The sequence below is a fragment of the Pagrus major genome, chromosome 4 (assembly GCF_040436345.1).
Source record: "Pagrus major chromosome 4, Pma_NU_1.0".
NCBI lineage: Eukaryota > Metazoa > Chordata > Actinopteri > Spariformes > Sparidae > Pagrus > Pagrus major.
In genome coordinates, this window is record NC_133218.1 from 35,356,522 (window position 1) to 35,369,426 (window position 12,905).

Below are 12,905 nucleotides of genomic sequence, written 5' to 3' on the forward strand. Positions count from 1 at the left end.
CATTTCTTTCTTTGCTAGGGAGGTTCTCATTCAAGAAAATGAGAACAAAGCAGGCTGATGTGGGATCATGGGAGTTATGGTCTTTTTTTTTCTTCAACAACCACCATCGCTGATGAAACTCTGTTTGACATCTGTCACATTTAAGGCTGCCGTCAGACATACAGGAATGTAGGTGGATGAAAATCACCTGCCGTGGCTCAATGTGGGCGGTGCAGGATGTGAGACACACAACTCAGTGTGCTGGTTTGTAGTCAGTTTGACACACACGTCTGTCTTTGCTATTGGCTGTGGCGGCAATTTCACCAGTCAAAATAAAACAATGTTAAACTTCCTTCCTCACTCTTTGACGTATCATCTGGTGTTTTCCTGTAAGTTAAAGCGACATTCAACTAAATTAAATGCACTGTTTAATAAATAAAAATATTTGTGGGTTGATCATTGTTGGAAACATTTGGGATACTGTAAATAAAAAAATAAGAAAAAAAACTACTCAGCAAAATATAAAACAAAGGTCTCATCGTTTTTGTCTTTTATATTAAATGAATACTCAATCATTATAATTGATGCTGATCCCTTTCTGTCAAAAGACCAAACAAATAATCAACAACATCTCAACTCCACACTGACAAAAATGATACTTTGGCATCTTAGGCTCGACCTCATCACTCCCCACAGATATGTTTACATAGAGATATTGGGGAGTGATGAGCAACACGTTTTGAATCCCCCGGTTGGAGCCGACAGGTGGATGATGGGGCTGAAAGAACATGCAGCAGTACTGACGCAGGGCAGTGGTGCATTGACAGGCAGTTGAAATTGACAAGGTGCGTTGGGTAGATGATTGTGGAGAGTGGGACATGCAGCTCGAGTCGCCTGCCTGAACCAGCTCGCAGGCATCGTCGCTACATTTATGATTCAGTTGAGCCCTAAATCTTAATTTACAATGAATGGAAATATTTATTTTGTGTAAAGGTGATTTTGATTTTTGAGTCTAATACCCAACTCGTCAATGACTGACGCTTTAGGATGGCGGTCGACCCGTCCTACAATCCTGAAGTGTCAGTTTTTGACGAGTTGGGAATGAGACTCAAAAAGCAACTATTCTTACAAATAGCATTTGATACATTTTCATTGATACAAAGTGAAAAAGATAATTTATTATAAAGACCATACTTTTTTTTAATTTAGGAAAACCTAATATTTACTATTACTATCTAAGTTTTTACATTTGAATAAACTAATTACATTACTCTAATTTTCAAAGGCAACTTAATTAACTTTTCTCAAAGTTCTGATTCAGTATAAACTATGATCTCTAATGACACCATAATCAACAGATTGTCTTTAGTCACAAGTCAAAACATGACTTATTACAGATAACATTTTAAATCTTACCACAAACAAAAGCTGAATTTGCTGTAATATAAAACTATAGGCTCTTTTGTTACAGTCAGTTTACTCATATGGATACAATTATATATGTTTTCTTGCTCATCCATGTAAGGCAGCCTTGAATATATAAGGCATTTAAATAAATGCTTTCTGCATTCAGCATCATCTACAGGATGATGCTGAACCTCATGTGGTGGTGTGGGGGGTAACTCCATGTTTGGCTGCAGGTTGAACAGCAAAAATCATCTTTACTTGGACACTTCATCATGTTAACAAAAAACTTTTAAGTGCATTATTGCTAAATGATATTAATATGTTAATCTCACACTATCTCTGGCGGGAGAGGCAATTATTTAGTGATGATGGAGCGTCGCAGCTAAATGAATAACCAGTTATCACGGCACGCGACAGGACAGGGGGGCATCGCTGTGTGAACATAAAGCCCAACATATCCGCGATTAACTTCTAGCCTCCATTCCCCCTCCAACGTGTAAATAACATTTATGTTGCACAGTTTCTATCTGCGCAGCTTGCTCTGCAGGGTTAGGTATATTATCAACTCATTACAATGGCACACACACAGGCTCCTTTATTCTCATTAATCTGCCAGTCTCCCCACCCCACGCTCACTATCTTCACCTAATGAGTATTTATGACCCAGCACTGTCCGCTGTGATATCAGAAACTACGCATACAATACATTGTAAACTCGAGGCATTCTTCCCGATGCTGAAATATAAGTACGAGTGGCAAAACAGCACATTTATATACAACAAGTGACATTTTGATAGACTATAACTCTGTCACAGTATACTCCAAATACAAAAACAATGACTACCTCGCAACTCAATACACACTAGGTGTCCAAAATTATGATGTATCAGCCTATCACAAATCATTTGAAACATCTCTCTGCTAGTCAGCAAATCCATCTCACTTTTGTCACTGTACTCACTGCACTGCTTTAACTGATCTAAATTAGAGTCTTTTTCTCTGCAGTGCGCCGCAATTAAACTGTGATCTTAAACACTCTCACAGCCATTCAAATTCTCAACCAGACATTAGATTACTAAACACTGCTCCTTTCGATGTCACACTCTCCCTTTTTTCGTCTTTAAAGACGTAACCGGCCTCCAGACTGTTTTCATATTTGCAATACTGTATGTATGTAGAGCGAGCGAGAAGTGCAGAATAAAGTCGTGGATGGCCTTGATTTTAAATTTTCACATGGAGAGAAAAGAAGGAGGAGAGAGACAACAAGAAGAGAGGGGCTTTGTGTGTTTTGCTCATGTGCTGCTCAAGGACTCGTGGAGCTGTTCGCCCATGAGTGCTCTTTCAGACAGAACACCTGGCCTTTTCAGCCTGATGGAACGAACAGGGGAGCTGCAGCCGATCTTCTTCTTTTCAACACTTCTTAAGGTCAAACTATACATGACCGTAATTCTTTATGTGGCTCTACACCACGGCATCTAGCGCTTTACGCAACCTCTATATCTCTGGGTGTACAAATGTGATACGCCTGTTTACCGATGAGTCACTCTAATGGTGTCAGTCTGCTGACGCTTGGACGCAAAGGTTGAGGAGAGACACTAAGATGAAATGCGAGATACAAACACAAGGATAGCTGGAGGCTCTTGTTGTAAATGTTGCAGTAGTGAAAAATGTACTCAAAAGTCATACATGAGTAAAAGTAAAGGTATTGTGTTAAAATATGACCGTCCATATGTCACCCATACAAAAAGTACTTGAGTAAAAGTCTTAAAGTATCTAAAAAAAAACAGGTACTTAAGTATCAAACATAATTTTCTGGCACTTAATGTACTTAAGTATCAAAAATACAGGTAAAAGTAAATTATACATTTATTTAGCTCTGATGCAGCATGTAATCTGCAAAGTAACTAGTGACTAAAGTTATGAAATTATATGTAGTGGAGTAAAAAGAACAATATTTGTCTCCAAAATGTAGCGGAGTGGAAGTATAGCAGCAGAAAATGTAAAGTACTGTGCTTGAGTAAATGTACTTAGTTACTTCCATCAGTGGAAACACAAACAGAAAACACAACAACAAGTTTTTTTGTGTAACTGAGATGAAGATTACAAACACTTTGCCTGTATTTTTTTTCTCGACAACATTATCATCATTTATCATCAGTGTTTTAAAGTGGAAAGTAACTAAGTACATTTACTCAAGTACTGTGCCAGTAAACTTTCAATATGCTTTACTGAAGTATTTCCATTTTATGTGACTTTGTACTTCCATCCCACTAAATCTCAGAGGTGAATGTTGTACTTTTTACTCCACTACATTTGTCTGACAGCTTTAGTTACTAGTAACTTTTCAGATTACCTTCCTGTCCATGTGAAAAACCAGGTATCTCCAGATGTGTTGATGTTGAATGGTTGTGATAAACTGACAGTGTTGTGAAAAGTACCCAAAAGTCACACTTGTTGTTAAGTATCTGGTGTTAAATGTACTTAAGTATCAAAAGTACAATTAAAGTAAATGATACATATATTTACATGTGTCTGTATACTGTATACTGTATACTATGGGTTGGCTGATTATCATTATTATGAATTATTCTAAAAATGTTCTGGCTCTGATGCAGCATGTAATCTGTAAAGTAACTAGTAACTAAAGTTATCAAATAAATGCAGTGAGTAAAAAGTACAAAATTTGCCTTTAAAATGGAGTGGAGCAGAAGTATAAAGTTGCAGAAATACTCAAGTAAAGTACAAGTACCTCAACATTGTACTGAAGCACAATACTTGAGTAAATTTACTGAGTTACTTTTCATCACTCAAACATACTGTAGGTCTTGTTTGTCTGGAGTAAGACGGTGAGATGAATCAACTACAGGGAACAGGCGGCCCAGGCGACGGTGTTCTGGGTTCTGTGAGAACAATGGGGCTCTGACAGATGGCGTGAGGCAGGTAGGTGTAGGTACGGTGCTTTTATTGTCTAACAGCTGCAGACGTACACTGTAGTGATAAATCAGCTCCAGAGAGCTAACGTGTTATTCTATAAAAGTTGATCTAAATTAAGACTTCTGCATTCTGTTATTTGTGTGTTGTTTCAGGGGATTAGTTTAAACACGTAAGGCAAAAGAAATAAAGACTTCATCCCAGTTCTCACAAAGTACAGCAGAGAAGAGCGAAGCACAAAACAGATCCATTTGCAAAAGAGGGATAAAAGTAAAGCAGAGGTACAAGGACACATGTAACTTTTACTGGACTCTACACTTGGCCAGGACACAGGTTTTATCAGTGGCACACACACAAAACACACACAACACTTGAAAGTGGAAAAGGGAGAAGAAAATACAAACGTGAAAACACTCAGTTTCATTTTTCTGAGAGATTTTTTCAATACAATTTTAGTTTTAAAGGAGCGCTATGTACAAACTCTCTTTGTTTTCATGACTGAATAAACAAACTGACTTTAAAGGACAACACAGTTTCATACTTTGTTTATAGGTGGCAGACCCTGCCACCTTTCAAGCTTCGAAACAGTGTTCTGGGAACCTTATTTTTCTCTGAGAACATCTTGATTATTCACGTATGGTATGGTAAAATAAGTATTTCTGAGTGCCCCTTCAAGCTTTCTCATTTTACATCTTTGGCTTCCAGTTTCACTTTCCAAAATGTCTGTGAGAAAATTTTTAAATTCAATATTTCATTTCGACCTGACTCATACTTGTAGCAGAGTATGTGTCTTCATTTTGGTTAAATATTCCATTATTATTCGGTGTTCTGATCTTATTGGATGTTTTAAAAAGAAATTGCACTAAACAAGCGTCGACCTCTTTTCCTTTGTTGTCTCTCTCAGCCTGATGAAATATCTCTCACAGAAAAACTCTGTGGACAATGGAGGGGCCTGTGGTCGTCCACAACAGACTCAGGGTTGCAGTTTTTTTCCCGACAGCTCCTCTCTGAGTCCTTGTATGCTGATTTTGATTGACTACGAGAAGCCGCTTTGTGTCTTTTTGAGATGAAAACAGATGGCAGCCATTCTTTCTACTCCTGCACTGTTAAACCTGAAGGACGTCCGAGGGTAATAATGACCGATCTGCTCCGAGACACTGGCACAGCCAACCTCTGCTGGAAAAGAAGTTGCATAATAATTGAAATTATTCTAAAGTGAGGGGGGCTTTAGAGCAATCCAGTTTTTAGATTTTGACGAGGACAAATCCTGATGAAATATGCGTGCTGTCCCTAATCCTCTTCAATCATAAACAGCTGTCCCGGGTTATGGATGTGACTGTTGCTTAACCTGCAGAGAGAGCAGCCTTTGATCTGGATTTGGCTCTGCCCCACACTAACCTGATCCCTTTTCCACCACCATCTGCCATGTTTTTTTATTACTCATGTTTTTTAAAGTACATTTGGAAAGCTAAAGCGCATCAGAAAGAGGTCGTATTCCTTTATGAGCCTTCATTTAACTCCAAATTAAGCACACTTCATCGAGCATGCACACACAAACACACACACACACACACGTATCCTGGATGTTATTCTCACTTACCCCCGCTGGCATCTGGGTGGTGCTGAGGTGCAACCACAGTCATCACCTTCCTCAAGTCAGTTACAGATTTAGTATAATGTATGCCAGTTCTGTCAGCCTGCAGGGGACTAGTTTTCCCTCTTTGAGCTAATTATATAAGTCCGACACAGTGTTTACATGTATGAAGGTCAAGGCTGGAACTTACTGTAAAGACCCTCTGGTGTGAATTTTACATGCAGAGAATGTAAAAGGATGTGAGCATCATGCTGTATTTATTCCCCTCTCTCAAGCAGCAACAAATGTCTCATAATGCATTCTGCTTTCAGACTCCACTGTTTTACATTCAGCTCAAATAATTCTGCTATTAAACTAAAAGCTTCTCACTGGAAGTATGCAATTTTCCCAAAGGACTGTCTTTTGTGCTCCCATATTGTCTCTTGTGCAGCCTTGACAGTGCTCATAAATACAAGGTGCTGTATTCAGGTATTGTAGGTTTTCCCCCTCCTGGTTTATTCATAGTAGTGGCTAAGGACTGTGAAAAATCAGTAACAAGGACATAATTGATATGAATACAATTTATTTAATTCTCGAGCAAAGTATTGAAGTTACTTACATCAGTCAAATGCTTTCAAATGTGCCCTTCTTCACACTACACTTAACACTGATGCTAGTTTAGAGGGGTTTGTAACTCAATGGCATTGCAGGACATACAGTACATGTTATAGTTTAAAGGTCTTAGATGAGGCAGTAGACCAAAACAAACCGGCATGTCGGACACACTCCCCCTCTCCCTTCGCCCCACCACCTGCCCCGCCCTCTCTACCTCCACCTCTCTCAGCAGCGGGTGATGATGTAAGTACATTAAGCAAGAGAGAGGATGTACACATGTTGAGTGTTTGTGTTTGTGTGTGCATGTGTGCTGACTTATGCCACTTTTAGGGACAAACACCAGAGTCAATACTGTATTTGCCTGAAAAAATACTTAGTCCCCCCACGAGTTTGCAGTTTTCCTGTGAAACTGAGGTTTTCTTGCTGATAGGGGCTACTCCTGAAGTGTTGAAGGATATGTAGATCTATTTTCATGCAAATGCAGACTCTGGTGTGGCATAAGTCAGAACACACACAGCCGTGCTCGCTGTGTCTATAATCAAGGCAGGCCAGCGGTTTTGAAAGGAGGGGGCTTCACATGCACTAACATGCACACACCGGCTCCAAAACAACAAACAGAGCTCGTTAATAATCATAATAATAGAGTGTGACGTCACTCTCTGCTCAGGACATAGCAAATAGTTGTTTCCTGACATCTGGTGAGGCTGAATGTTGTGTATTGGACCTTTAAAGAAAAAACTAGTTGAGGCAGGAACACAACGTACACTGAGACACACTGAGTGGTCCAATTTAAATGCAATGTATTATTAATATATCAGTTGCACGTCGCTGTGAAAATCTGAGGCATTTTATCAACACTGAAAAAACCACAATCTCCCCAGAGAGCTGGATGCTTAAATCTTGAAGAGCTAAACTCTCAGGTGCTTCAGAGGAGGTAGACTGATTGACATCCTCTCTTAATAGGATGGGCGGGAGCTCTGAAACTATTTAGAAATGCAAATCCCATCAGCACCAGGAAACAATGCTGATATTGAACAGTTCTACAAAACCCCACATTACACTTAATGGCAGCATTTTGTCCACTTGCCATCTTTGTTTTTTTGCACACAGTGTGTGTTCACACATCTTCGGGAGTAGGTGTGCATGAAGCCTTTTGTGTCTGTGTGTAATCTGTTGAACTGCCTCCAGCAGGCGCCAGGTTTTGAAAAGATGTCCACCGGTGTAGCCTTGCACTCGGATAAACAAATGATCAAAATCTGTAGAGCAGAACCAGAGATATCACCATTTTTATTCCACATGTTCTACTTCATTTTCAAAACCTGGTGCCTAAAATCAAAATCAAATCAATTTTATTTACGTATATATTGCCCAAAATCACAATCACATTGCCTTTACAATCTGTGCAGTGAACTACATCCTCTGTCCTTAGACCCTCGATTCAAGTGAGGAAAAACCTGCCATGTTGAGAAAAAAAACCTTTTAACGGGAGGAAAACATGATGGAAAAAACCTCAGGAAGAACCACAGAGGATCGATCCCTCTACCAGGACGGACAGACATGCAGTAGATGTCGCATGTACAGAACAAAACAACAACACAGTTTCCAGATTGCATTGATAGAATATCTGATACAAATAATTATATAATATATGTATATGTATATTATGTATATAAGTGTGTGGAGAAAAAAGAAAACAACAGAGTGAAGAGGCATTACATTTTACAGATATAAGGAGATAGTAAAACAGAGGAGAGCAATGATCAATCTGAGCCCGGGGTATGGCGATGCAGATCCGTCAATATGTGAGGCAGCAGGAGTCAGGAGAGACAGATGTTCCCAGGGGCCCGTGAACGCCACAGAGTGACATCACTGGAGGCAATTTATCAGATGACATGCAGCTTCTTCTGCAGCCAAAAAAGGCTTTGTACCACTATCTTTATACTGTATATCCCGTCGTTCTCCTTCAGAGGTCGAGTGGCTCGAAAAGACCAGAAGAGCTACAGCACGACCAGAGCCAGTCAGGCGTATTCAGGAGTAACAAGATCATTATAGTGTATTGCGGTGGGTTTACAGTTGCTTTCAGTACAATGGAGAAAAGTCACCCAAAGCCGTCATCATAACCTAAACTGGACATTTGTAGCTGCAGTTAGGTAATAGGGCTGTTTTTACTCAGTTCCTCTACAATGTTGAATAAACAAAAATAGATAAACCATGTCTATCATGTTTAAAAATCTCTAAAAGTTATTGTGATGTTTCTCTGAATAAATGTAGGTCTTTTGGAGGCAGTTTGTGAGAGTATTAAAAGAATAATGCATAGACACGCTGCAGTGCCGGCAGCAGGGGGTTCTGACGCACCCAGCTGCGACAAAAGAGGTGAAACAGACTCAACTTTTGGAGACAACTCAGCCCCAACATCACATTGCGGTGACCAATCACATAAGCTTGTGATCAGACTCACAGCATGAATGACTACAGCCACAGTGGATTGTAACTTCATGTGTCGCGTGTGTTCACTCAGTTTGACACCAGTTTAAAACACATCCGTGGACGATCACTGCAGGACCGGCATGCTTAACCTACTCTGGCAGAGGCATGACAGCAGATCACAGGCAGAGTAGAACGGGTCAGTAGTGTTTTTAAAAGAGCAGACAATGCTAACTTATCATCAGGATCAGGAAATGACCCAATACCCATTATTACACATTATTTCTGTTCTTTCAGCAATGCATCAAATGACACAGTTCAAAGGGAGGCTCTGTTAAGAAGTTAAAAAGCGTTGCCACAGAGAGAGCCGGTCTGTAAAACAGGATGTAAGGGATTATTTTAAAGACTGGTGATTTAAGTGTAGTAAACCTTTTGAACAGGCAGTACCACAGCACAGGGACCGGAGCAGAAAATGATCAGTGTAATTTGTCTTTACAAGGTTTTGGGTTGTGACCACCTCCCTGGTGTGAAACCAGCCTCCTAATGCAATTAATTTTCCAACACTGTAGTATGAATTCTGTATCTTACACAGCTAAATCAGACTGAGTTCAAGTTGCACTGAGCAATATTTTTTTTATGACCATTGCACAAAATGTCTGCTGATTTAACAGATCCAGGATACACTTCTGCAGCTATCAGCCACCTTCAGCTCAGCTCACACTACAACACCATGCAGGGCTCAAACAGCACACAGAGAACTCATACAGCTAGTGTTGCTCTTTTCCTGATGGACCCTTAAGTTGGCAAGTGTTCGCTAACAAGACAGCCATAAGAACTTGATTGGCTCATATTAGACTCCTTGATGGCTTGCAGCTTAATGCAGCTCTAACTACAGCAGCTCCTTCTGTGCAAAGAGAGCGGAGCAGAGCAACTCGTCCTCTCCTCCGTACAAGGTTATTTACGCAGCTCTGAAGGTCTCCATCGCCTCCTACAGCCATGTTTATCTTGTTCAGCTCTCTGGAGATCAGCCTCTAGTGAGTCTCCTGACTACAGCGCGCCTCTCAGAGGCATATTAACAAGATGAAAACAAGCAGAGTCGACTCCACTGAACCATTCGTCTCTCGCTCTGGCATCTCAGCAGATGGAAAGGAATTGGCACATCATACTTGCGCCACCAGCATGGCACCCGTGGGGATGCAAAGGTAGTGACTGTCAAACTTTGAAGGATAGAAAGCCTCATAACAAAATAAAGATGACAGCGCACTCTATTTGCCAAATACACAACTTTTTTTTTTAGTATTGATGTTCAGTAAACTTTAGGTGTGAGTGGGTGATGGTACGTTGGCGTTTTTAGTCTACGTGCATGTTTTCCAGCTGCTAATCCGTAATGTCACCTCAATGATAAGTTATAAATTAGTACAAACATCTAAATGAGCTGTTTTTTGTATGTTGAGAAAAAATAATGTCCCACAGGCTTAACAACATGTAAACCCACTTTATAATAAAAACACGCAAGGAGATCAATCAGATGAATTCTTTAAGGATTTTCTGATGCCGTACATGAGTGAGTAGTCTGTGCAGGTATATTAAGACATGAGTATGCTGACCTTGGAGCGGTGTGCATGTGGCCTCAATAGATCAATTCCACCTGCCAAAGCAAGATTGATTTGGACTGTCACTCATGTTGCCACAAATAATGTTTCCCATCCTACAGACACTGTGCAACTATCTCGTAGAAGCAGGCTAAAGGGTCTGCAAATACTGTAGAGCGGTGAAACAAAATCCCTGAAGCCACATCATTGCGTGGTCATTTTCAAGGTTGAAATCAAAGCAAATCTCAACTTGCCAATTAATGATGTAATCCAATCACATATCAAAAAGGTTGGAGCGATTTCTCAATATAACCAAGCAGAATTTCTGACACCACTGTATGTTCACACCAGTGATGGATTATAAGTAACTACATGTACTCAAGTACTGTACTTAACTATGAGCTGTTTGTACTTTTGTATTTCAATTTTATGCCACTTTATACTTCCACTCCACTACATTTGGAGGCAAATGTACTTTTTACTCACTACATTTGTTTGTTAACTTTAGTTTCTAGTTATTTTGCAGATTACGTGCTGCATCAGAGCCAAAGCAGCACATTTTTATTTTAATCTAAAACACTGATTATGATAATCAGAAAAATGCTGAATATCACCGATAACGCCGACACCAAGTCAACACTAAGTATACAATTTATTCAGACATGTAAATGTATCTTTAATTTATTTTTTACTTTTGATACTAATGTACATTTATTGCCAGAAAATCACTTTTAATTCTTAAGTACATGTCGTATCTGATCATTTAAGACTTTTACTGACGTAATATTTTAACACGTTATTTTTACTTATACTCATGTACGACTTTTGGATACTTTTTACAGCACCGGTTCAGATCAAAACCAAAGTGGTCCAGGTGCTGACCTCTGTGGGATGCCATATTTAACGAAACAGAGAAACCACACAGTTCAGACCAAAAGTGCTCATGATGATCTGAAACAACCAACGACAGCAGTGTCGTCCACAAAGTGAAATACAGAGCACAAAAAGTAACAGCAAGATAACAGCAAGACAGTCAAGTGTCAGGAAGCATGAAATATGCACCATATCAAGTTTATCACTGATCTATATGCTCTTCACTCTGAGGAAAAGTGTGATCTTCCCCACACTGTTCTCATGTTTGTCAAAATAGATTTGGTTTATTACTGGAGTGCAAGGCGTTGCTGTAATTAGCCTGTATTTGCTGCAGGAGCGACTAATCAGTGTAACTCTACCTCAAACAGACCTCCTACTGAGGGAGCCTTAGCTACATTTTCTGTTCTTCTGTTCACACAGCCCTTTGTGTTATTGCTCAGATAGGGATCCATGTTTCCATGCAGGTAGACTTTATACGCATTATATGGCACAATATTCAAATCAGCAGCACTCTTGTGTCGAGCTGTTCTGTAAATCAGTGTACAATGAAAGTGTTAGCTTATCAGGATAATTCATCTTAAGAATTAGCCTTGACCTACAGCTTGTGCTTTAAACCACACATTCATATCTTACCTTGCTTTGTGACTAGACAGATTGTAGATAATATCAGAAAAACCTCAAATGTTACATGACAAATATAATAAATACAGCTTTTTGTCTAGAATTGGGTGAAAGAAGTCCAAGGTCATGCAAAGGATCAGACATGCAATGTGTCATTCATTCACATCTTGTCAAAGACAAACTGATTTCTAATTTAGAGTGGTCAGAACAGCAGGAGTGTGAGTGTCTGATGTGTCTGCTTGTGTGATGATTAAAGAGCACTTTGTAACGTCTTAAAGCCGCAGACCAGGGAAGGAGGGGCGAGGGAGGAAGAAAGTGTTTTTAAGATGATGAAGACAAGACCGCTCTGAGGTGATTAGCATCCTCTCAGATCTCGGACCACTGTCATCATATACACAGTTTAAAGCGCGTCCTGCGTCTCACCTTAAAGCAAACTTCAGGTAATCTTTAGTCGTCTTTCTCTGCTGCTTCTCCTGCAGAGTTTACCTCCTATAGGCCGAAAGAAATCGTATTAATTCTACATCTGATAAATCTATGGTTTTAATTCAATTAAGAAAAGCAGTCTGTCATATCTAGTTAAGAGCAGAGTGGTGTAGATGTGCCCACAAGCTCATTTTAATTTCAAGTAGATTTTTTTTGTATATCTGCTTCTTTTTTCAGCACTTCCCCTCATTCACATTCATATTCTTGCTCGCCTTCACACCTGAGTTCTCCGCTACAAGTTAAGCTTCACACTGTCATCCAGCAGCAGTTTCAAGAAAAACTGTCTCTTCTGCCGTGCAATTTTTATTTTCATTTGGCTGATAGTCATGCACGAACTAAAAACTGAGCGATTGACTAGATTTATGAATTAATTAATTTGTTTAAAGGGGCACTTGGTAGTTTTGGAG